This window comes from Nanorana parkeri, unplaced genomic scaffold (genome assembly GCF_000935625.1).
Source record: "Nanorana parkeri isolate BGI_ZX_2015 unplaced genomic scaffold, ASM93562v1 scaffold31, whole genome shotgun sequence".
NCBI lineage: Eukaryota > Metazoa > Chordata > Amphibia > Anura > Dicroglossidae > Nanorana > Nanorana parkeri.
In genome coordinates this window covers 1,619,736-1,647,174 of record NW_017306299.1, presented here as the reverse complement: position 1 = coordinate 1,647,174, position 27,439 = coordinate 1,619,736, and the positions used below count along the sequence as shown (strand labels likewise).

Sequence of the window (27,439 nt, the reverse complement as noted above, 5' to 3'; positions counted from 1 at the left end):
GACTAAAAATAAATTGTCAATTTTTTTTGCATTTTGCTATTTCATACTTACATTTACAGACAGCAGTGGTAGTTTAAAGCTCAATTTTTATATGTTTATTTGGCTATTCTTAGCTGCTCGATTGAAAAAAAAAAAAGCTCAATAGCTCAAACCCACTTTATATATAACCAAATGAGTCCAAGGAATGACTCCTCCCCACTCTTTCCAGTGGTATATGGAGTTTTAATCAGAGAGAGAGAGGCTGAAGGTATACAGTTCCTGCTGCTCTGTTTAAAAATCCACAGTGCTCTGTGAATCCTTTGTCATTGTTGTATTCTGTTTTAAATGTTTGTGCACATAACAACATCATTATAAAAATGAGTGAAAATGTAAAACAATTACAGTTACCCTTTAAAGATTTATTGGACTTCACATTTTCATAGATGTGGCTAATGCTTTCTATTTGTACTAAAAGGTGCCTTTAAAATCAGTGTAAATACATTTCTCCGCGGCTGGTTATAATTGAGAACACCCCTGGCCTGCTCCACCCTAAGCAGTGATAAACAGTAGGAGGGGGTACAAAGGCAATGCACATAGGAGGTCAAGTGAAACCGAGTGCATGGCAACCAATCAGCTTCTCTCTTTCATTTTCAAAGCTTAACTGAACAATCTGAAGAGAGAAGCTGATTGGTTGCCATGCGCAGCTGCTCCAGATTTTGTCTGCTCCAGTTTTTATGAATTCCACCCTCTGTGCGTATTGGGGAGGCTTGGGTGGGGGGCTTCATTTTTAAAGGTGAACCTGTAGTTTAAGGACAACCTATTAAACATGTACAGAAGAGCCTACAGTGCCACCTGCTGGATGCAAAATATTATTTTTTTTAAATATTTATAAGAATTAATTGATATTTACTCAACTTCATAAAAATAAAGGAAAAAGTAACAGTTAATAACTGTTACTTTTTTGCCTGTTAAACATGCACAGAAGACCCTACAGCATCACCTGCTGGATGAAAAATATAAATGTGGAATATTTAGAAGAATGAATTGATATTTACCGAACTTAAATAAAGTAAAAGAAATGAATAACTTAATAGTTTTGCCTATTAAAGGTGCACAAAGGAGCTTAGAATGCCACTTGCTGGATGGAAAATATAAATAATAAAATATTTATATGAATGAATTGATGTTTACCAGGGTCACTGTCGCTCTGATGAAGGATCCCTGTGCGGACCCGAAACGTTAGCACCGTATGACGATATGTGACATTGGGTATTGAATAAACATATCAATACTTTAAAAACCCTTCAAGTGTGTGCCGGTGAATTACTTTTATTTACTATTGATATTTACCTGACTTAAAAATTAAGGAAACAAAAACACAACTGTTACTTTTTAGCGCTGAATATAAAAAAAGTAAATACATAATATATAGATTTTAAAACTCCCTTTAAGAGATCTGCTCTGATGCATTCTATTATTCTCATGGACACCTCTCTCACTCTTATATGCTCCTCCTTCCTTTATCTTTCCCCATTATCTGCTCTTGAATTGGTGTACTGATCCTCTGCGGCTCGGACTCTTCCTGCACACAGAAGGTCATGTTTAGCACACAGTACTTTGCTGATGATAATTGGCGGATTGGGAACGTCGCAGGCCGATAAGCTAATTTATACGGCGGAATGTGTTGTAACCTGAATCTGCCATATGGGAAAACATATCTGATTTTATTTTTTATTTCAACAGGAAAAATATATATATCCACTCCAGTGTTTGCTATGCTAGGTGAGGTCCCTCTGCTCTCGAATGAACACAGCAAACACTTAATCATGTAGCTGCCACTCAACAGATAACTCATAAAGCATGCAGACATGGTCAAGAGACTTTCAGCAAAACAGTAGAATGGAGTAGATGAGTGATCTAAGGGTCCCGCTTACACTGTTTTTCTGGATTGCAACATATGCATTTCAAAGAGGACGTCCATACATTACTGCAATTAGGACACACTGTAGTTTTGGGGGATCTAAGTATGTTAAGCAGGCCTATTGAAATTGATAACAAATGCACAAAAATCAATGCGTTATGTAATATTGTGTGAAATCTACTTGTATTTGCAAAAAGGAAAGCCCATGTGTTTTAAATGGTTTTGGGGCACTGTGCATTAGCAACGAGGAAAATAAAACTATGAGTATATTTTCACATTGTATCAGCAGAGTCTGTTTTCTGATGGTCTGGGTACTTGCTTTAGGTCAGTGACCCAAAGTACTCAGTACTCAAGCTCAGGTTGCTTTCCGTCCCTGTTCCCTAGGATCACTTCCCATTGTGAGGGGTCTGTCAAACAAGCTTCCCCAGCGATGTCCTCAGAGGGATGCCCCACGGATGGCCTTGGGGATTCTGAATCGCCAAACTCAGAAGAGGAGCCCCCCTGGGGCCAAGCCCTGCTAGGTATAGCTCATCACACTGCTCCTCTGGGCTGACTCTGATAATATTCTGAATTCTCTATATGTGTTGTGTGTATTGCCAGGTATAGTACATGGCTGTTAGCACTACTGTATATATATATACACACACATATATACACATTATATATGGGTAGATGCTGTCAGCTGCCTAATTCACATATTGAAGAATGTGGTATTGAGACCTAAAGCACTAATAGAATAGCAGGAGGGGGGGGTGATTTTTTCTTAGGAGGCATTCTGTGCATTACTTACTCTTGACCTCTGCACTCTGTGTAAAATGAACTCCTGACTATTTCCCTCCGTATGTTATTTACTCCTGACACCTGCACTCTGTGTGTTACACACTCCTGACCCCTGCACTCTGTGTGTTACACACTCCTGACCTCTGCACTCTGCGTGCTACTTACTCCTGGTCCCTGCACTCTGTGTATTACAAACTCCTGACCCTTGCACTATGTGTTACTTACTCCTGACTCCTGCATTTTGTCTGTTATGCACTCCTGACCCCTGAACTATTTGCATTATGCATCCCTCATTCCTGCACTCTGTGTGTTATGTACTTCTGACCCCTGCACCTTTTTGCATGATGCATGATTCCTGCACTTTGGGTGTTATGCACTCCTGACCCCTGAACTCTGTGAATTATGTATCCCTGATTAATGCACTCTGCCTGTTATGTACTTCTGACCTCTCAACTGCAGGGGTCAGGAGTGCATGGTGCACTCCTGACCCCTTCACTGTGTCTTACATGCTCTCGAACAAAGGGGGATTAGGCTCAGGTGTTATATAGCCATACCCCTCTCACTGTGCAATTTGGCCACACTCGCTAATTGCCACATTGTGCTACACATGCAGCATTATTGCTCCCCTCACAGTGCCCCAGCTTACCCCTGGTCCTTCACAATCATTTAAAGGATTTTGTAAGTCGTGTCTACATATGTGGGATATGGTTCTGTGAGCTTAGTTAAAAGCGAGCATGGTGAGTAAGGTGTTTCGGGATTTGGAAAACCTGGTAACCTTAATTCAAGCCAGAAGGGTCACCCTCACAGCCAGGCAACCAGCATCTTACATAGTTACATAGTACTTCAAAAGGATAACAGCTGCAACCCCTGTACTTAATTAATGACAGGTCCACTTTAATCTCAGCAGCATACAGAACTTGCAGTCTTTCACAGAGGCAAAAACAAAGCATCAGCAGCCGGATTCCATTCCCCCTGTCAGTGTAATAACTTAGCATTTTTCTGAATTAGGATGTGCAATATTTTCATTTGACATTGTTATTTGACTGTTTTGCATTTAATGGAAAGATGTTTGGATCTCAACAAGAGTAATAAAAATGAATGGTGATGTAGATCATAAAAACAATTGTTTCTGCTTCGCCTTACGCATCATGCTAAAATTTTCATTGTTTGCCAGGCTATTACAATAAAAATACGGAGTTAATTCTGCTCTAAAAGATGGCAATTTAATAGAAACTTTATGACGGATAATTACCAGAAATACATTCTGAGCTATTTTCACGACATCCTCCAAGCTTGGTGCCGTTATTGCAATCTTTATGCCGTATATATATATTTTTTTGTAGGCCATAAATACATAATGTCATCTTCTTCTTCAATGCATCTCTCTAGAACAATGGCCGAGCCATACACAGCATGTACCCGGGAAACTCATTGTGACCCGACCCTGTGGACCAACCAGCAGGTCTGCAGATAGAGTGGTCACCACAAAACACTGTCATGGCCAAAATGTGAGAACTGTATATTCATTATTAGATTTCATCATAGCACTAAGGCGGGGGGAGAAAATGTTTCTTTGGTATAATTTTGGTTAGCGTAACCCTTTCTTCTGAATTACTTCTATTAAAGAATAAAACTTAACCCTTGCAGTGGGGCTACCCCGGCACTGCAAGGGTTAGGTGATCATTTTTGTCTAGAGTCCAAAATAACAGAGATATACTCACCTAAACTTCTGTCCCGCCTGGCTTCTAGACCAGTCTCTGTAGCCTCTCTCCCCCTCCACCCCAGTGGTCCAAGGACCCGTGAGTCATCACATCCAATACAGCGTATTGGACGTGAGGATGCTGTGGGACATTCCATCGCAAGAACCGAGAAGCAGGGGTTGTCAACCTACAAGGTATAGGAGGCCTCAAATACAGCCCCTGACATCTCCAAAGGGCCACATATAATATATAATGCTACAGAAGACTGACATGGACTGAAGACATATTAAAGGAAATGGTCAGAGATTGTTCTATGGGTGTGGTTGAAGAATAAGATCATGTAGGAGGCAGTCAGAGACTGGACATGTTACATGAAACTTATAGAGATCACTCTTATTTAAGGCCCCTTTACAAATCAATGCTTTAAACACTGAGAGCTGGGGCCTGAGGGACGCACACCAAAGGGACACATGTGGCTCTAGAGCCACCAGGGACATAGAGGGTTACATTGAAAGTGATCGATAGTCTTGCAAGCCAATAGTGACGTTTTGAAGACAGGAGTAAGGGCAGAGCTTTGCTTTCCTCTGAAGTCAAGATTTGCATAATAAGGTTTCAGGCTCCCAGGGCACACACATACATGAACTGGACATACCTGTAGATGGATGCTATCAAAAGAAAACAGTCCTGAAAGAAACGAGGAGATTGCCTTTACTAACCCCCTTCTGAAAATACTAGTTGCTTGACTTTTATACTTCCTGGGTCAACAAAAACGGAAGCCAGTAGGATTACTGGAGTGGGTGTCACCTGGTGTGGCTGCTGCTCATGCGTTATGGTGTCCGTAGTGTGATGTCATCATGCATGCGTGGTGATGTGCTTCACTGCCGGCAAACATCTTGTTGATGTATGCCAGCAAAGAGAGGAGAGGAAATTGACCCGGCGGGATCAGATATGCCACCAGGTCCACCCCTCTCTCTCGTGCCCCTGTTGGGCTATTGGGCCAGTCATTTTGGTGTCACCTCCTCTGATGGTGTCACCCGGTACGGGCCCCACCCCCCTTGTGATGCCACTGGGGTCATAGCGAAGTCCTAGCCCTCATTCTTTTTCCAGCTTTGGCAGCCTACTCTCGTCTTCCTTTTAGATCTCGAAGCAGTTTAGGAACTTTAGACTCCCGCGGGTTGACTTTAAGCAAATAAAAGAAACCGCGTGTCATCATTTTTGAGAGTATGTACACACGGTGGGAATAATACGACTAAAAGCCGAGCGAAGCTAATACGATCATGTACTGTATAAATCTAATTGGTGCCAGGGAGAAAGAATCTCCCTTTAATCCGGGGAAAGAGAGGCTTCAAAATTCTGTACGGTGGAGATATCGCACATCTGAGCAAATCATCTTCTTCCCAACATAGAAGGTGACAGCTGACGTAGGTGGAGGAGGCAGAGAACGGAGTGCTGCTCTGGAGACACTCGGGTGATTAAACAGAACAATAAAGGAAGAGGTTCACTGCAAGATTTCCAGTACAGCAAACGAAAAACCGTGCTGATGTCTAAACATTACAGAGGGAAAAAAAGATACGTATAAAAATATGGATTTCTTTACCGCAGCGCTGAATACTGAAAAATGGCCTGGCCAGGAAGGGGGTCTAAACACCTGGTCTTGAAGTGGTTAAAGAGGAACCATCACTTTTTAAAACCATATTCAATAGATTCCATCATAACTTCCTTTTTTACTAAGAGGGTATTTTTAATTCATATGTCCCTCATTATGCTCAGAGGTTCCCTTAAATCGGTCCTCCTCTGCCCTGTTTGCCCAATGGAGATTAAACCTGGCACAAGGGCCACTTTAAAGTTGAAGTTTAATCTGGTTATATTTTGCCTCCCCTTGTTCCTCCTTTCCCCCTCATCAACATGCTAATGACATTTCTATACCAAACCTTTTCATTTTCATTATATAATTGATTTTAGACCCAGTGATCAGTGGCGTCACTAGATGGGGGGTGCGGCCCAAACCCAGGTGACACCCTTGGAGGGGTGACACCAAAATGACAAACAGTCATTTTGGTATCACCCCCTCTGAAAAGTCGGCCATGGACAGAGAGACCAACAGTTGCAGGAGAGGAGGGCACCCAGCGGCATACCTTGTCCCGCCGGGTGAACATCCCCTCCTCTCTCTGCCAGCTTCCATCACCAAGATGTCCGTCGGCAGGTATCACCAAGATGGCCGTGCATGCGCGATAAAGTCATCCCGTGCCACGCACATGCACGATGACGTCACCCAGTACCCGCTCCGGGTGACACCTGGCCTCGGGACGCCTCTGTCAGTGATGTTATCTCTATGCAATACAGGCAGATTTTTTTTTTCTTTTTTTTTTTCCATTTAAAATGTTTTGTTTTATTGAGCAAATTAAACAAAGAAAGTACATACCATGTGATCAAACATATCACATCCCAAAAGAAAAAAAAAGAAACAAAAAAATAGTCAGCCGGGCAGGCCATGGGTGGGTGTGGGTGGAGTGTGTCTAGGTGTGTCAACGTCTGGACGGGTACCCGAGGTGCGGGGAGGCCCGCGGGTCCCCACGAGAGGGTGCCGGCAGCCGGATGGGCGACAGGATTTGGGGAAGACGAAAAAAGAGAGACAAGATGGACAACAGAAGGAGAGAGAAAAAAAAAAAAGGGGGGGAGGATCTCTAGGGCTAACAGACCCTGCTCTGGTCCACTGTGAAAAAGGTTAGGCAAGAGCTAGTGATACACACAACAACCACAACAACAGTAAAAAAAAAAATTACTGTAGAACACACAAAATGAAGCACTCGGTGAGACACCAACTAATATATACACTACCCCTCAGGCGGGTCGTCTGCCTAACAGTGAGAGACGGTCCGCAACCAGTGGTAAGGTCACAACCTATCCTAGAAGTGCTGGGGTACAGTAGGTGAAGCGCCTGTTGCAACTGGCAACAGGTGCCAGGTGCAAGACGTCACTCTTTGGGGGGTGGCTTGAGCGAGGGTGGGGGAGGAAATCCTACCAATCAAATGAGACAGTGGATAAGGTTCTAAGCGGTAAATCGGGTAAAGTCTTGCCAATTACCAGGGTAGGGCTTGGGCTATACCCGAGACCCAACAAGGGAGGCAGTGAGGGATCTACAACAGACATGCATTGCTAAACATAACAGAGGCCCCTGATTGCTGGTGGGGCTGTTCGTATTATACAAGTGAAGGGGCCCTGGGAGTCGACGTCCTAAATTGGACCTCAGACCCACATCGCCCCGTCAAGTGGCCATGGTCATGTCTCCAGGGCACAATCATAACATTGCCTAGGAAAGACGAGCATACTCCTGGTATAGTGAAGAATGCCGGCATGGTGAAGACACCGTTGCAGTTGGTATAGCGGTTTCACAGTTAGGTAGCCCTGTGGAGGTGCAAGGAGGTGTCCGATACACTGTAAGCCGGTATGCCGGTCCTTTACGAGGAAAGTCGTGCCGTCTACACAGTTGGAACAGTGCTAGTCCCACTAATACGGTATACACCGGGGCGGGTGTGGTGTGTAAAGATGTGGAAGCAGCAGTGTCGATACTTAGCTCATTGCCTCAGCCCTGGAGGACTTCGTGGGAAGGAGTCATTGCTGCTGGAATCCCCAGACGGGTTTCCTGCCTTAGGAAGGGCTTTCTGCTTCTTCTGCCTGCGTGGGTTGGAGGAGCCTGGATGATTTTGCTCTTTGCGGCCACGGGCATGTTCTGCGATTGCCGGAACCAGCGAGGGCCGCGGGTTGGTTGGGGAAGAGTACAGGTCCGAGTACCAGTCCGGGATGATGACTTCAGGCAGGTTCAGTCTGGCGCAGAAGTCGGTGATGTCTTCAGGTAGGTGCAGGGTAGCTGTGTTGCCTCTGTGGGTGGCTGTAAGGCTGAAAGGGAAACGCCACCTGTAGATGATGTTGCGATCCCTGAGGCAGTCCAGTAAAGGTCGTAGTGCTCGGCGTTGTTGCAATGTAATGGCATAGAGATCCTGGAATAATTTCACGTCCCTACCATCCAGGAAGACGGAACCTCTTTGTCTGGCCTTTAGCAGGATCTCCTCTTTCAGGGGGAAGCTCTGGAGGCAGCAGATGATATCTCGGGTAGCCGGAGCTCAGTTAGTGTGCGGCCATTCTCCTCGAGATGCAGGCCACGCCCCGATCTGTGTCCTCTGTTGCTTGCAAATAACTCAATACAGGCAGATAATGGATGGTGGGAGCGAGCGGCAGGGTGCTGTAGATAGCTTCCTGAAAACACCACGGCACCCTGTCACAGTACTCCTTTAAGAGCAGTGGGCTGGCTCTGTGGAGGAGTTATACAAATATTAAAATGCACTGATGGGTAGGTGTCAGTCTGGAGGAGTGGGTATTCCTAGGCAGGCTGCATTTGCATGCAGACTACCCTAGTTGATGCCTACGTGTGATGCTGAGCCTCCGCGATTATAAGAACTTGAATCCAATGAATGAAAAGGACGGCCACGAACAGTCAGGCTGGGGAGGAAAGGGCTAGAAGATGCCCATCCAGAAAATGAGATGTGCTCTATCTGACTTTCTGCAGCTTCTAATGTACATTGTGAGAAGCTCGCAGTGTGCAGTGAAATCAGAATACGCAATCTCAGTCCAGGAGAGGCCCCGGTACAACTGTGCAAGATTTGACCATATGCCAATATGGCAGCTGCCCCAGGTCCACAAGATTAGGGGGGCCCGCCACCTCCGTTGTAAGGGGCATTTTTCTCAAGCTGCGCTTTTAACTGTTAAGCTCTCAATAATTCATTCCTGATGGGTTTTGTTTAAGTGACCAAGTTACCAAACCTATAGTGTTCAATAACTGTGTGCCTATAAAAAAGGAAATGGATACTTACCTCTTCTGGTGCAACTGGCGCCAAGCACCGTCAGATGAAGAGAAAGTGGCAGCTGAAGCCAACACTTCTAGGAATGTCCACTTGCTGGTCCCCAGTGGTGTGGACCTCCGCGACCCCCACCTACAACCCACCAAGGATGTCCCAGGTGAAGAATGTTTTGAGATTGAATGAGCTCATCGGTACCAAGCAGTCTATGGCAGACATTCCAACTCTCCCGGACATTCCCGGAGTCTCCCGCTATTAGATTGTGGCTCCCGGACACCTGGAAGAGAAACATTTTCACCCGGAAAGGTTTACTCTGCTTTTTCTAGCAGAGTAAACCTTTCCCTGCTATCTGTTTTGTTTTTTTTTCTTGACATCGGGGCCGCCGGCCACTGTCAGTCAGAAAATAAATAAAAAGAGAATAGGAATGAATAGCTAGGTGTTATTGGCTATTGCAATTTGCAATAGCTAATAGCAGACTAGCACTTGCACCCGCCTACTGCTGCTGTCAACAGAGGTGAGGTTTTCCATCAGGTCCTCCTCTGCTGACTGACAACAGCAGAGGGCGGGTGCAATACATAGCTTGCTATTGGTTATTGAAATAGAAAATAACAATCTAGCTATTCATTTCTATGCTGTGTTTTGTTTTTTGTTTTTTTTTCTGATGGCAGAAGCTGTCAGAATACTAAAAAAAACAGCAGATAGCCAGGGAAGCATTAGCTTCTTTGCTATTTTGCTATTTGCTATACCATGGAGGGGGGTCATAGATTAGCATTACATCGATTCGGCACCCAGGCTGTGACACCTTAAGTCAGTGTGGATACAAAGTTGCACCAATTTAGATAATTCCGACCATTATCTTCCCATCCTTCCTGCGCAATGACAAGGACAAAAAGTGGGCGATCTTTCCTAATCTCCTGGCTGCTGAACCCAGCACCCTGTCCTCGTTTTGCATACAACGCTGGTAGCAATAATGAGGAGGAGGCGGGTGAAAAGGTTAATTAAAAAACGCAGGAGCTGGCAGGGGAAAAAAAATTCCGGCGAAAAAAAAGTCCGGCGTGGCACAATGACGGGTTATGATGTACGATTTAATTAGAAAACATTGATTTGCGATGATCAATCCGCTTTATATGTTCTACATGTAAAACAAACTAATATGAAGGTTATCGCAGAGGACCTCATTCCAGCAGCTGTAATGGCCACAGCCTGGCGGTAAAATATGACTCTTTTCCTAGCTTCTGTCAGCCCTATATAAACCTCATTTAGCATTAAAGCGAACCTGTACACTGCGGAGTGCGATCAAGTCTGAACTCTGGGAGAACTGCCTAATGTACCAATGAAATGCATATATCAGAGCCGAGCTACCTGCCAATGGCTTTGTATTTGTTTCCATCCAGTCCTGAGATTTACGCAGCTCTGCCACACAATACAGCCATGTCCGACCTGTTTTTTTTCTGCTGCAGTTCAATAATACTTACAGGTCTTGCCCCTGCCCCAACCTGTGACTGGATAGAGAACAAAGAACCAGTAGACTGATGAGCTCAACTCACTGTCACTCTGATCTCTCCTCCTATCACATGTGTCCCTTGCATTGCAGTACAACTGATTGGCTGTGTGTGCTGCCCCTCCCTCTCTATGTCTGAGCTCTGCTATACAGTCGCTGATACCAGTTCAAATTCAGGTATTTATGCCACTTGCATTTTTTTTAAAGAAACACATTTTATGATTTATCGAAGAATAGAGAGCTGCACTCGTGTGTATTTTATTTTTGACTCTCTCTTCTTGCTTGCACCAGTGCAGTGAACTAAAATCTAACCTCAGAAAGGCAGCTAATCTCAGTCTTGTTCTCTTGTGGCCTCCAGCATAATGGCCACCACTCCTCTTGTAATGAGGACACTTCCTAGTGCCAATGGATGGGGCTAAAAGTCCAGCCAGTCTACACTCATATTCACCAAATTAAAATAGAAGTTAGGCATACACCCATTAGGCCTATTATCCCTGATTAAAACTCAGCTGCTGATCTACAATTTTACAATGCTGTATCATCTGTGGTCTCTTCTTCTTACTTCTTAACGAAAGCCTAATAGAAATTAAGGACAGTTTTGCATTAGCGAGCACAGGGACAGACACAGCGAACTATGGGCTGCTAGACCCTTCAGCCTCCCTCCCCCTCTGCTCCAGCAGTCTAGGGTTCTGCGAGTCATCACGTTCTATACTGTGTGGGTGCTGATGGACATTCCATTGCTGGAGCAGAGAAGTTGGTCTAGAATTGTGATTGTCTCTGTTATCTTAGCTCCCTTGGCATAATGAGCACTTAACCCTCCCAGGGAGGGCCCCAGGGGAGAGAGAGAGAGTTCTGGAAGGTGTCCCCAAACCTTTATCACCTTCCTCCAGCCATACCTCTGAGTTAGCCTGCTCAGGGATTGGTCAGTCAGATGCATAGTCACAGTTTGAGGATTGATCGTCCCTCACTCTATGCTGAGTCCCCAACCCAGCAACAGGGGAAACAATCAATCCACCAGACTCAGGGAATCCAGGAGAATTTAGAGCAATCAGCATCCAGACGGATTACAGTCCAGATATACACTAAATTTAGCAGTGATATAGCAGAGGGCGCTAGAGCATCTATGGAGGCAGCGATACCGGTGATATTTTGCTTTCGGTACTCGCCGCTACCGAGTACCAATACTGGGGCTTCTGCTAGCATGGAGCCAGCTTTCCAGGCAATCAGTAAGCCGGGCGGCAGGTACAGTAATGTCCGGCCAATCGGCATGGAGCTGACTTGCTGGCCAATCAGGAAGCCGGGAGGCGGGTCATTACTCGCCGCACAGCTTCCTGGTCGCATGCTCCCCTACCGCACTGCCGGTCAGAGGAAATCTTCCTCTGACCGGACGTTCGGGTATCGAAGCATTTAGGCAAGTATGAATACTCACCCAAATACTCGGTATCAGTGCATCCCTAATCTTAATAATCTGCTGATGAAGTGTTATCCCCAAGAAACGCGTCAAGTTTGCTCCAACCACTAACAACCAGACTAAATTACAGAGTGTAATAACAACAATAGTTAGGTCACAGTCTATTTCTCTTCTATTGTATCCAGTGGATGTGTGTAAGGAGTTCCGGGGACGGCGGCCGGTGAGAGTGCGTTCCACAGTGGAACGCACCAGGAAGAGGTTCGCCGCAGTCACGCCCCCTCACTGAGACGTCGGCCGTAGCGTTCCACCCTGGAACGCGGAAGTGGCGTGACGTCGCTCCTTGGTTTCCCGCGTCCACGGGCTATTTAAACTCAGCCGCCGGGTTAGTAGGGCGTTCCAATATTGCGGATCGAACGCCCTGCTAACCCCCTATCCGAACCTGCACTCTGGAGTCGCCTCGACCCCATTCTACCCCAACACCTCGTCCTGCCTGTGGAGACCAGCTCACCTCGGGACCTGTTCACACCTGGACAACATCCTACAGCCTGGACCTCTGTCTACCCCAGGACATCGCCACACCACGCCAGCCTACAGATAGGATTCCCACCAGTGCCTCCATACCTGCAAAACCGCAAGTACTCTGCAGGAACCCCTGCAGTCCTCTAGTGACGTGTTCCCATACGGGAGAGACTGTACCAAGGTATTAGGTTGCAAACGCTGTGCACTCCGCTCCTTGCTTGTACCTGGGACTAGGGAGGTTGTTGGAACTGATAAAGGACTACCTTACTATCTATTACACTAACGCTACATAATCAGTTCCTCTCCACTTAATTATTTTGTGCCTCATTCACAGAGTGGTCTATGAAGTAATAGCCACTACTGTGACGCTTACATTAGCGAACGGCCTATGATGCGAGGACCTCTAACTCACCGTTAGTTGTGAGAGACGCCAGAGGTCCAAGACTGAATTGCCATTCCACCCCATAACCTACATTAGAGCCTCCTAACTCCGCCGCTGAGATCCTGAAACCATAACCCCAGCTAAGCGGGCGTTACAGAATATTGGAACCCGCTATGGATCCAGCGGAGTTAGCCACGCACCTAGTGAGACTCACTCACACAGTTGAAAACTTAACCGAGACAGTACAAGAGCTGCAGCTACAGAACCATTCCCTTAGAGAGATCATAGAAGCTCCCGCTCCGCCCCATAGATGATGGTCCCTTGGCAGGACATCCAGGGGTTTCTAAAACTCTAGACCTAGTAAAGAGACAGTTTTGGTGGCCCCAAATGTCCAAGACCATACAGGAATATGTCACCACCTGTGAAGTATGCACAACCTGTAAACATGAGAGGCGACCTCCTTACGGGTTGCTCTTATCACTCCCAATTCCCAATAGACCATGGGAAGTGATCTCTGTCGATTTCATAGTAGAGCTACCCACGTCAGATAGCCACACGACAATCATGGTCACCGTGGACCTACTGACCAAGATGGCCCACTTCATCCCTTTGAAAAGATTACCCACTGCGAAAGAGACCGCTCAACACTTCATCTCTAATATACTCCGCTTACACGGCGTACCTACAAGTATTATATCCGATAGAGGCAGCCAATTTGTCTCGAAATTTTGGAAAGCCCTCTGCACCGCTCTCCAGATAGACCACAGAATGTCTAGTGCCTATCATCCACAGACAAATGGGCAAACCGAAAGAGTCAATCAGGCCTTAGAGCAATACCTGAGATGTTATTGTACCCACCTGCAGGATGACTGGTTCTCACTGTTACCACTTGCTGAATTCGCGTACAATAACTCCACCAGTGCTTCTACTCTCCCCTCACCGTTCTTCGCTAACTATGGGTTCCACCCAACGCAAATACCCGCTTCATTAATACCCACCAACGTGCCTTCTTCAACACAGTATCTGTCCATACTACAGCATACTACAGAAATCCTAAAGGAAAACCTGAAGGCTGCTCATGAGCGCCAGAAACACTACTATGACCTTAGACGCCGGGCACCTCCTAATTACCAGATAGGCCAAAAGGTGTGGCTCTCCACAAAAAACATTCGCCTTAAGATACCCTCAAGGAAATTAGGGAAACAATTCATTGGACCGTTTCCCATTGAAAGGGTGATAAACCCTAACACCGTTAGACTCGTTCTCCCAACAGAGTACAGGATTCATCCATCCTTTCATGTGTCTCTCCTCAAGCCCTACAGGCCTGACCCTTTCCCTAACAGGGTATCCTCCCCGGCTCCCCCGATTGAGGTCCAGGGTGAGACTGAGTATGAGGTTGCTAACATTCTCGACTCCCGAAGGAAGGGGAGTACTCTCCAATACCTCATACGTTGGAAGGGGTACGAGCCGCAGGAGGATTCATGGGAGGATGATGGGGACGTCCATGCTCCTCGGCTGAAGAAAGGTTTCCACAGCAGATACCCTCAAAGACCTTCTCCGGTTCGGAACCCCAGAGGTGTTCCCTTACGGAGGGGGTACTGCAAGGAGTTCCGGGGACGGCGGCCGGTGAGAGTGCGTTCCACAGTGGAACGCACCAGGAAGAGGTTCGCCGCAGTCACGCCCCCTCACTGAGACGTCGGCCGTAGCGTTCCACCCTGGAACGCGGAAGTGGCGTGACGTCGCACCTTGGTTTCCCGCGTCCACGGGCTATTTAAACTCAGCCGCCGGGTTAGTAGGGCGTTCCAATATTGCGGATCGAACGCCCTGCTAACCCCCTATCCGAACCTGCACTCTGGAGTCGCCTCGACCCCATTCTACCCCAACACCTCGTCCTGCCTGTGGAGACCAGCTCACCTCGGGACCTGTTCACACCTGGACAACATCCTACAGCCTGGACCTCTGTCTACCCCAGGACATCGCCACACCACGCCAGCCTACAGATAGGATTCCCACCAGTGCCTCCATACCGGCAAAACCGCAAGTACTCTGCAGGAACCCCTGCAGTCCTCTAGTGACGTGTTCCCATACGGGAGAGATTGTACGAAGGTATTAGGTTGCAAACGCTGTGCACTCCGCTCCTTGCTTGTACCTTGAACTAGGGAGGTTGTAGGAACTGATAAAGGACTACCTTACTATCTATTACACCAATGCTACATAATCAGTTCCTCTCCACTTAATTATTTTGTGCCTCATTCACAGAGTGGTCTATGAAGTAATAGCCACTACTGTGACGCTTACATTAGCGAACGGCCTATGATGCGAGGACCTCTAACTCACCGTTAGTTGTGAGAGACGCCAGAGGTCCAAGACTGAATTGCCATTCCACCCCATAACCTACATTAGAGCCTCCTAACTCCGCCGCTGAGATCCTGAAACCATAACCCCAGCTAAGCGGGCGTTACAATGTGTTTTGATGTTACTGAAATATTTAAAATCACCCATGATGATCGTCTTTTTATATGTTTTATATACAAGATGATTTTATTATGAGATGTGGATCAATGAAAGTTGTTATTTTGATATATTTTGGTCCACTTCTTATTGAATTAATTGACTTTTGGGATGTGGTACCATCAGTCTCCATCCCCGAATATAAGGTATATTACTTAACATTATTGGTAGCAGTAATGAATCGCGGTCTGGAAATATATACAGCTCAGGCTCATGCAGGAGCTGACCGGACACCAAAGGCGCACTTTTGTTTTTTTCTACCTTGGTTCTGTTTTAAGCAAAAAAAACAACTGATTCTGCATTCAGGATCGCAGACGTTCTAAAAAACCTGCCGAATGCAAATGAATGACGATCTGCTAACATGAAGAGCCCAGAAGGTAATTAGTCATCATCTTCTTTCTATAATTAGAGCGTACCGTGACCATGAGATCACTTGGAAGTGTTTACACCGCAGTAAGCGGTCGGGAATGTAACAGTTCTATAATAAGCAGAGCTACAGTAGAGATATTAGTTTTGTTTTGTCAAATTTTGTGTTCATCATATAAATGGAGATGAGAACAAACAGAGATCCACATCAGTCTCTGCACCGCTAGCAGTCTAATGTCTCTGCCCAGGGGCACTTATGGGGCATCCCTGGCTTGAGGTGCACCTACCACCGATCCCCCAAAAAACAGACACCTGTGTGGTGCCAGGCTGTAGGCTGTGTAAGAGACACTTCCAGGTGCAGGATGAGGGGTTGTGTATTGTGTATGGTGTTGTAGTAGTAAGATTATGGAATCATTAAGATCTATGTGTTGCATTAACGTGCGTTAGTTCATAACAAATGGCAACACACATAGCATGGCAAGGTGTGATGCAGTGCCATTCATTTTTGAGGGGTACTATGGACCCATTTAAACCTATGAGTTGCATTAACATGTGGTAGCTCAGAACAAATGGCAACACTCATACCATGGCGACGTGTGATGCCTTTTGAATGGCACAGAATGCAGTACACCAATTACCTCCAACACACTAAACCAATGCACCTCCGACACACCTGCCTTTAAGGGCACCACTGGTGTGCTTAGCATTAGAAAAACATTCTCCAGGTACGATTTTAAGTCAAATGAATGGGCTGCCTTTCCTCTTTCCTGCCTCTTCCCCCCTACACTCCTGCGGTTGGAGGCTTGCTGGCATCATCATGTACAATGCAAGGTCTATAGCCCTACATTATACATGTGGATGGCGAGGGCAAGTCTGTAAACTGAAGCACAGAGGAGACAGGGGATTAGAGCTGTCATCAACTGAAACCACTCCAACCCTCAATGATCTAGTTTAATTTGTCTCAGCAACCTAATGGGGCCCCCTTCCACCTCCAGGACCCATAGCAGCCACCTGGACTCCAGCACTTAATGAATCAGTACTGTATTATCTTCACATGTTCTATGTTTAATTTGACTCAACAACCTAATGGGGCCCCCTTCCACCCCCAGGCCCCATAGCAGCCACCTGGACTCTATCCCTTAATGATACAATACTGTATTATCTTCACATGTTCTATGTTTAATTTGCCTCCACAACCTAATGGGACCCCCTTCCACCCTCAGGCTCTATAGCATTCGCCTGGGCTGCTACGGCTATAGTTACACCTCTGTCCGCTAAATATTTACAAGCATTTAATGTGAGATATTGGCTTTAAGATAAAAACTAGACTTGCAGAAAGACCATTTATTCTGAAAGATGAAAAATTCCAGTTCCAGAGATTGATTTCTCTGGCATCGTCGGCCTGCTGCAAGAGTCACAAGTAACAAGCCACGGGTCAGAAACCCAAATCAAGAAGCGCATTCACCAGAGCTCAGAGCTGTCAGCAGATGCAATGATGTAAATATATTCACAAGCCATCATGATGATTAAATGAGCTCAGTGTAGGATGACTATGTCGCAAGATTGACAGGGATCAGCAATGTGGGAACGTGTGACCTTTTCCGGCACAGGAGGGAATGCTGAAGAGCAATAACACAGCGATAGCAGAATATACTGTAATGTACAGGACGTTCCCGGGGGGCAGATTATATGATGACACAGTCCACAGGGTGAAGTATACAGAGCTTCTCAAATTCAGTTCGGCACTGCGTTATGAAAGCCAATGTACAGAATCTGTTTTAAGCATATGAGGGTCCCTGGGCAATCCTCCTTCCCTGGATATCCAATTTCCCTGGTGGTCCCTAGAACAGGAACTTAAGAGAAGTCTTCCAATGGGGTCACCTGTTCCAGTGACTAACGTCTAAATAAAGATTTCCCCTCACTTTGGGTTTGGGGAGATTTCTAATTGATTCCTGTAATATCACGGGGGGCAGGAAGTGCAGGCAAATTTCCCAAAGAGGACCCTGACAGCAATTCAGACCTAGCACAGATTCTAAGCCTTCTACACTTTATTCAAAACTACAAAAGTTGATGAAAGTTCTATTTTATTACTTACTGCCACAGGGTTCTCTTTCCATTTCACAAGCACGGTTGGTTCATTCTGATACATATTTACAACCCTAACAAGTGCTGATGCTCCTTGCTGACTGGACACCTCTAGCTCTGACCTAGCAGGGGGCATGTCGGACTTTTGCGGAGAGACCACTGCTTTCACAAAAAGAACAAGGGAAGAAAAGCTGCCACAGCCTGAGGAGAGAAGCCTGTCCCATACCAGCCAGGACACTTGCAAACTTTAAACCCAACTGAAGTTTCCGTTTTAAGGAGCTAAAGACATTCCAGGTACACAAAAACAAAAAGGTGTGCAAAGACTTGCAGTCTGTTTTCTTTATAAAGCATCCACAGCCTGAGCAGAAAAGCCTGTCCCCTGCCGGGATGCTGCAGAGAAGGACACTTGCTCTCTGTTTGGAAGTAGTGGTCTCTCTGCAGAGGTCCGGCAGGATCCCTACTGAGCCAGAGCTAAAGCTACCCAATTAGCGGAGAGCATGAGCTTTGTTGGTTGGAGAGCTCTAGTTTTGACATCCATACATACACTTGAACCCCACCAGAAATGAACACTCCACACCCCTGACCCAGCAGGAACACGTGCATATAAACCAAAAGGAGCACCAAACAGACGTTCTTAGAGTCTTAGGGCTAGTTCACACCAGCCCCAGTGCGTTCCAGCCTGATTCTGGCCAGAACACACTGTAGGAGGGGGCGTGGCGCTGCATTGAAGTCAATGGCACCGCAGCCATGCCCTCCAGCCACACTGCTCATTCTGAGCCTGATGAAGGGGACCCTCTGCGGCCCCCGAAAGCGCTTGCAGTTGAATGGCAATGTGCTAATAAATCGACTATTGCTTCATTAACCCTTGGAGTGCTGGTGGCGTTATTTTCTATCGTATCTCTTTGCGGTGCCATCCGTGGCCACTACAAGCACCCACCCGTCCACACGGGTCCTTTTTTTGACTCCAGTAAGGAGTGCAGCAAGAACTCTTGACTTCTTCATCATGGCTTTGACGCATATCAAAAAGTCAAATAGGGCTCAGAGCATAGCGCCTTGGTGATTCAATTTACACCCAGAGACTGATGAAATGATGGGTGCCTCAAGGAATATCAGACCTCTGCAGAGAGACCACTGCTTCTCCTTCTCTGCAGGGGACAGGCTATTCTACTATAGGCTGTGGCTGCTTTCCAAAGAAACATCTTTGCTCTTCACTATCGGTGATATAGTTTACAAATTGTGCGGTTCACAGAAGACAGACAAGGGGATTTGTCCCTTTAAAAGAAACAATTCATGTAGAATTCTGGGGTAATCAGTATTCCACACTCCGAACATTCTGCCATCTCTCGGCTTAGCCAAAGTCTTACTCTGTTTTTTTTTGTTACCTTTTAATGAAACATAAAATAGCCAGTGTTGGAAATTACATTTTTTCATTACGGCCTTTTTCCAGCAGCTCCAACACGGCTTTAATAAAAAAATTTAATTGGGACTGACTAACGTGGAATTAATAAGGTTTAACCGATTGTACATAATTCTGCTCTGCCGCCTATTATCACAACAGAACACGGGCCCGTGGCAGGCGATGGAAACGCTGCTATTTAGAAAGCCTGAAGTTTTCTGCATATGGAGTCTGGGATCTGTTTGCTGAGCAGATTTTGTTTGTTAGCATAATGTTCGCTGGCACTCAGTGGCAATAATACTTTGCAGTGTACTCCAAGAACGCAAAGGAAACCAATTACAATGTGCGAACGGTCCAAAATGAAACGCTGCATATTGTGAGGGGGAAAAAAGAAGATATACATGAGTTTAACAAACCTTACTTGCAGAATATTACCTGCTTCTGTTTTATAGATGCTGCAACAGGCCCTAGAGTGATCAATAGTGCGATCTGATTGCCTGGTCATATGATTAGTCTCAGTGTTGGAACAAGAGATACATTGAAGGGAATTTATCAAAACTGGAGCAGACAAAATCTGGAGCAGCTGTGGATGCCAACCAATCAGCTTCTCTCTTCAGTTTGTCCAGCTAAGGCTAGGTTCCCGATTCGGTGCTGAAATGCACTGGATCGCATCCGCCCCAGCTCACTGCGTTTTGGGGCAGAAGGGGGCGTGGCGGTGCATTGAAGTTAATGGCACCACAGCCACAGTGCGATCGCCCATGTTCTCTCAAAGTTTGTGACTAGGTCGGAATGTGTTGGAATTGGTCCTGCGATGTCACTTCTATCCGACTTTGTGAGTGCGGTGGAATGTGAGATCGCACTCACAAAGTTGGATAGAAGTGACATTTCAGGATCGATCATCTGTTCCAGGGCAGATCGGTTCTCCTACACATACGATCTGCGATGCCAATCTACCCTGGAACAGCAGACAAAGCGTTGAAATGCTTGACCTATTGGCGGTCACACATTCCATCGCTTTAAAACTGGGCGGAATTACGTTAAAATGTGTGACCACATCACCGGTCACACATTCTAACGTAGTCACAAACTTTGATAGAACACCACACCGGGTGCGGTTTAGAAAAAAGGCTGCATGCAGCGGAACGCAGGCATTGATGTGCCATGGTTCAACCCTGGACCTAGTGGTCTTGTAATCTGTATACTCCCTGCAAAAGTAAAATAGCATCTGGTAAATTGTCCCTGTTATGCTGCTCACTGTTCTGCTTACTGGAGGGGAAGATGCATCTGAAGACCTTTAATGGAATATGTCCTCTCTATCAAACCACCAACCTACAGCCAACAGGCAGAGTAGGTGTCTGTACCACCAGAACCCAGAAGAGACAGAGTTATGGTTTCACCTTTAACCTAGTGGTCTGGGAATCTTTAATATAATCCCTGTATAGCATCTAGTAAATTGTCACTGTTGTGCTACTCACTGTTCTCCTTACTGGAGGGGAAGCTGCATCTGAGGACCTTTAGTGGTAATTGTCCTCTCTATCAAACCCCAAACTCACAGCAACAGGTGGGTTTGGACCCAGTGCCATCGGACTCTGAATTTCACTCCGTGCCACAGCAAAACAGCATCCGTTGAGGGATCACTCTAGTAAAAACTTGTCTTTACTTTGTCTTTAGAGACAGCGCCTCTTGAAATCTTCTAACAAAATCTTTTTTTTTTCCTTCCTCTTTTCTTTTTATCTCGCTATCTATTCTTGGCACATTCTTGGCTGCAAATGGGAGCATTGTCTCTCGGCTGCCGGTTTCCTCATGCGGTTACTCAGTGCCGCTCTTTGATGGATGACTTCTGTTATTTAAAGAGAAATGTTATATTGTCTGTTTTTATTTCCATCGTCACCCCTTCTTGCCCCGAGGGTCACCCTGTGATTTGCATGATACTCGGTGTGACGTGTTAATCTGGCCTTCACTGCCTCAGTTCCACTGACTTCACTTTTGTCTCTCAGAAAAAAAATACATCAGGCCAAGAAGTTGAATGCCAAGTAATCCCTTTTTACCATTCAAAGGGAAAATATGATGTATCTTCAGAGCGTTCTCACAATAAAGCCAAATAGAACTTTCAGTTTAAATGAACTATATAGACTCCAGGCACATAAAATCAAAAAGTGTTCAGAGAGTTAATGTTCATTTCCATTATAAAGCAGCCACAGCCTGAGTAGAAAAGCCTGTCCCCATGCTGCAGAAAAGGAGCCTTGCTCTCAGTGTATAGGCAATGGTCTCTCTGCAGAGGTCCGACATCCCCCCTGCTGGGTTTATTTTGGTGGTGTTAAAGTGTATGTCTGGATGTCAGGGCTAGAGCTCTCCAATGAGTAAAGCTCATGCTTCCTGCTTAATGAAGAGTTCCAGCTCTGATTCAGCAGGGTTTGAGTCACACCTATGCAGAGAGACCACTGCTTCTAAAAAGAAAGCAAGGGTCCTTCTCTCTGTAGCTAGAGCTCCCCAATTAGCAGATAACATGAGCTTCACTGGTAGGAGAGCTCTAGTTTTGACATCCACGCATACTTTAACCCCACGAAAACTGCACGCTCGACAACCCTGACCCAGCAGGGACACGTGAATATAAACCAAATGGAGTGACAAACAGACGTTCTTAAGGTATTTATTAGTAACAAAAATTAATTACTGAGAGCCAACACCCTTTGGGAGCCAAACAATCCTCCTTCTTCATGGCATAGGCCCTCATCAAAAAGTCAGTAGGGCTCTGAGTGTAGCTCCTTGGTGATACAATCCACACCCAGAGACTGATCAAAAGATGGGTGCCTCTGTCTGCAGCAGAACAGCAGACAGAGGAACCCCCTTACCCTAAAGTTTCCAGCAGAAGGCATGTCAGACCTCTGCAGAGAAACCACTGTTTCTCTTTCTCTGCAGCATGGTGTCAGGGGAGAGGCCTCTCTACTCAGGTGGTGCCGGCTTTCTAAAAAATAAATGCCGTAAGACTTTCAACACCCTTTGTTTTTAAACCTGAAATGACTGTGGCTGCGAAAATCTGTTAATCTGGGATCTGTGAATGGGAAGTCTTCAAGTGCCATGATGTGCCACCGTGGCAGAGGGACTCAGATTGCATCAGAAGCACTGGGTGACGTCACCGCACTTGCAGTCCATTGTTTTCTTCCTCCAGCCCCCTAACAAGAGGTCCGTATCGTAGTATGGACTGCTGGGGGTAAACACTGCAGCAGCCTGTGCCCTGTACCCATGACGCTCTGAGGGTGGTTGCAATGCTCTGCAGGCTGGAATGCATGAAAATTTTTTTATAATTGAGGGAACATTTATAAAATGTTTGCAAAAGCTGGACGATGCCTTTAAAGTGAGAACGGGAACTGAAAATAAAAATTGAACTAGTTTTGGGTTCAATGGACCCGTTTAGCAGTTCACTTTGGTTCTGTGACGCAAATCACTGAGCCGGGTTCAGCAGTGCAAATCTTAAAGAATTCTCTTCTCACTCTTAATCACAGTTCTTCAAAAGCTCTGCCTGGTAATAAATAGTATTTAGTTCAGCTGTCTGTAAAAGCAGAGAGGAGGGTGGAGAAGTAACCGAGTCACACCGAATAGAGACATTATAGACCATTCTACGTGATTGTTATTGACAAACTGTTTCTGAAACGTAACAAGCAACAATAAATGTGAGCTTATTCCCTACAGCACAGCATAGCCATTGTATCTCAGTGCCGCCACATTGTCATTAGAAGCCAATTTGATCGCCGTGTTGGGCTATTAAGCTCACCCACAACTTATATTTCATGTTTTTGGTAGATGTTGGAGAGCTAAACCACCTGACAGGCTCATCAATCTCTCTCTATTGGTTAGATCTCTGTGCTGAGTTCCCAGCCCTGTACCCTGTTTGTGCCCATTATGAGGAGCTCCCACCATCCCTATACTGAGTTGCTGGGTCTGTACAGCTGTTTGTGCCCATTATGAGGAGCTCCCACTATCCCTATACTGAGTTGCTGGGTCTGTACAGCAGCTGTGCCCATTATGAGGGGCTTCCATTATCCCTGCACTGAGTTCCTGGGTCTGTACCCTGCTGTGCCCATTATGAGGGGCTCCCATTATCCCTGCACTGACTTCCTGGGTCTGTACCCCGCTGATTCCCCTTTAAAACGCTATTACAGCGGCGATCTGTCAGTTTTGCAAAACTGAAAGTACTGCCCATGCTAATACCGTCTCCTCGGCAGTCAGCAGCCAAGTGATTCTTCCCCCGCCCACCTCAGCTGCTATTGGCTGGGAGGGAGAGGGCAGCACTGCCATTGGCTGACTGTGTATTTCAGCCTAGCAGGGCCTGCAGAGGCAGAAAAGGATGATGCTTGGGGATTTAACATCAGGAAACATCGTTGCGCGCCCCTTCCCCTGCCACCACGCCTATAGCAAGAAGGCACGAGGACAGAGCACATCAGAACTGTAAGTACCTTTTCTATCTGCATTGCACCCCTGACCAGCACCCCCTGCGTTACATTCACCCCTGACTAGCGCACCTTGTGTTACATTCACCCCTGCGTTACATTCACCCCTGACTAGCGCACCTTGCGCTACATTCACCAATGACTAGCGCCCCCTGCGTTACCTTCCCCCCTGACTAGCGCACCTTGCGTTACATTCACCCCTGACCAGCGCACCTTGCGTTACATTCACCCCTGCATTACATTCACCCCTGACTAGCGCACCTTGCGTTACAAGCACCCCTGACCAGCGCACCCTAAAATACACACGCACCCCTGACCGCCGTGCTCTGAGTTAAAAGCACCCCTGACCCCCGCACCCTGTCTTACATGCACCCCTGACCGCCGCACTCTGCGCTACATGCTCCCCTGACCAGCGCACCCTGCGTTACGCGCACCCCTGACCGCCGCACCCTGCAAAACACGCACCCCTGACCGCCGCACTCTGCGCTACACGCACCACTGGCCAGCGCACCCTGAGTTACACGCTCTTCTGACCGCCGCATTCTGCGTTACAAGCACCCCTGACCGCCGCACCCTGTCTTACATGCACCTCTGACAGCCACACTCTGCGCTACATGCACCCCTGACCAGCGCACCCTGAGTTACACGCACCCCTGACCGCCGCACCCTGCAATGCACGCACCCCTGACCGCCGCACTCTGCGTTACAGGCACCGCTGCACTCTGCGCTACACGCTCCTCTGACCGCCGCACCCTGTCTTACATGCACCCCTGACCGCCGCACCCTGTCTTACACGCACCCCTGACCGCTGCATTCTGCGTTACAAGCACCCCTGACAGCCGCACCCTGTCTTACATGCACCCCTGACCGCCGCACTCTGCGTTACACGCACCCCTGACCGTTGCATCCTGCGTTACACGCACCCCTGACCTCTGCACTACACCCACCCCTGAACACCGTACTCTGCGTTACATCCACCCCTGACCGGCGCACCCTGCGTTCCTCGCACCCTTGCCCACCGCACTTTGCATTACACGCACTCCTGACCACCGCACTCTGCATTACACGCACCCCTGATCTCTGCGCTACACGCACCCCTGACCATCGCATTCTGTGTTCCTCGCACCCCTGCCCACCGCACTCCGCACATTGCGTTACATTACTGACTTCGGCACTCTGCGTTACATTGCTGGTGGTATTATTCTGTATTGCTGTATAATGTATTGCTGAGATGTGTAGTTCTCTATAGCTGGTTGTATTCTGCATTGCTGTAAAATGTACTGCTGAGATTTGTAGTCCTCTGTAGGTGGTATTCTGCATTGCTGTATAATGTATTGCTGGGATTTGTAGTCCTCTATAGCTGGTGGTATTCTGCATTGCTGTATAATGTATTGCTGAGATTTTTAGTCCTCTATAGTTGGTGGTATTCTGCATTGCTGTATAATGTATTGCTGGGATTTGTAGTCCTCTATAGCTGGTGGTATTCTGCATTGCTGTATAATGTATTGCTGAGATTTTTAGTCCTCTATAGTTGGTGGTATTCTGCATTGCTGTATAATGTATAGCTGGGATTTGTAGTCCTCTATAGTTGGTGGTATTCTGCATTGCTGTAAAATGTACTGCTGAGATTTGTAGTCCTCTGTAGTTGGTATTCTGCATTGCTGTATAATGTATTGCTGGGATTTGTAGTCCTCTATAGCTGGTGGTATTCTGCATTGCTGTATAATGTATTGCTGAGATTTTTAGTCCTCTATAGTTGGTGGTATTCTGCATTGCTGTATAATGTATAGCTGGGATTTGTAGTCCCTATACAGTTGACAGGAGTCAGTACCAGAACTACCAGGGTTGCAGCAATTGCTCTCACGCACAGCAGTGATGAAGGATCCCTCAGCCAGAGTGTGCTATACTCTTCCTTGACCCATAATATTTCTCGACTATGTTACTTCCAGGTGCGCATGCAATAAAGAATGGACGTCAGGAAAGAAGCTGATTCTGATAACATAGCCACAACGGAAGTGACAATGTCAAGAAATTTGATCAGGTTGAGAAAAACTATAGTTATATATACTGCTTTGACACTGTCCGGCTATTCCCATTCTCCTCCCACAGCCCATAAGTCCGGACAGCCAGTGGTGATCTACAGCAGGTGGGAGTGCCTAAGTACCGGACATGAAGCAGAGGGAAGCTGGAACCGTGTAGGGAACCCAGCAGAAGGAGAGTGGCATCCCCTGGCCAGCCACCACTTTTATGGACTTCCTGGTGAGTCCTCACATCACCTAACCATTCACACTACCGTTACATGGATGGAGAAAGTGGCAGGTGGGGGCGGGGAGGACTCAGAGGAAGACAGAGAGTGGAAAGGGGGCCAAGTTGCTGCACCATGGACCTCTTGGTTGTACTTGCCCCCTAGGCCAAAAGTTGCCAGTCACACCCTGGCACACCCGGCGGTTGCGATGTTCAGGATTGTGGGCAGCGATGGACTACATATCGCAAACGCTGGGGGAGATGCCGCATTCGCAATTGAATCCGCACCGATATATCGGTCGCCGAAACATTTCGGTCGAAAATGGCACTTTTGGCATAATACCGAAAGTGCCATTTTCTGGCCTCTACAGCGGTGCATCCGTTCTTTCTCTCCTCCCTGCTGGGCGCTGCTCTGTGTAGAAAAGATCTAATTTTAATTTTTAAGTAGGCAGGAAGTGGCCGGCTGTGTAAAATAGGTACATGGTAAGTAGTTTTAGTTGCACACATCAACAACACTCACAGGGTTATTCACAAAAGGGTGAAGAGTTTGGAGAAGGCAGGAGAAGTGAACAATCTAGGACAACATAGCTGATTTAAAAAAATTCTCCAATTCAGCTCACTTTCCAGTTCAGCTATGTTGTCCTAGAATGTTCACTTCTCCTGCCTTCTCCAAACTCTTCACTCTTTTGTGAATAAGCCTGTGAGGTCTTCTTTAGTGATATGTTTAACATAACGGGATTATTTACACAGCCCTGATGTTTGCTGAAACTGCTTTAAACTAGGGATGCACAGATACTTTTCAGATACCAGTGCCGATACTTGGCATTTTCATGAGAACTACCAGGGTTGCAGCGGTTGCAGCTGGGACCTGGCTCTGGCACTCCACTACTGTCCTGAAATCATTAGTCTGTATTGTTTTAGAAAAACTGTCACATGACAATAAACAAAAATGTATCAGTACACGTACTTGTAAGTACTCGGCAAGTACCAGTACTCGTACTCGCAAAACTGGTACCTGTGCATCCCTTTATTTATATTTATAAAAACAAAATCATACATTAAAACAGAGATGTATAAATCCCAGGAGCTCCGTATGCTCCTTACAAATGACAGCTGCCTCCTAATTTTTGAATTTTTCTCTAGTCCAGTCTTGGAGCTCTAAAGTATCGTTACATGTACTCGTACTTGTACCGAGTACTGTACTTGGTATCTGTGCAACCCTACTTTAAACTATAAAGAAAAGTTTTCGAGAGTGTTTCTCTCTTTCTCAGGTCTGAAGCAATACCGAGGAAGAAAGGAACACTCTTGAAAGCTTGTATTTTAAGTATTAGGTTAGTAAAATA

At 46.5% G+C, this 27,439-nt stretch overlaps 1 protein-coding gene across 1 annotated transcript in view; it reads right to left on the bottom strand.

The window, feature by feature from the left end:
- Positions 1-27,439, bottom strand: part of GALNT14 (polypeptide N-acetylgalactosaminyltransferase 14) — a 340,982-nt gene that overhangs the window by 153,956 nt on the left and 159,587 nt on the right. The window lies entirely within an intron of this gene.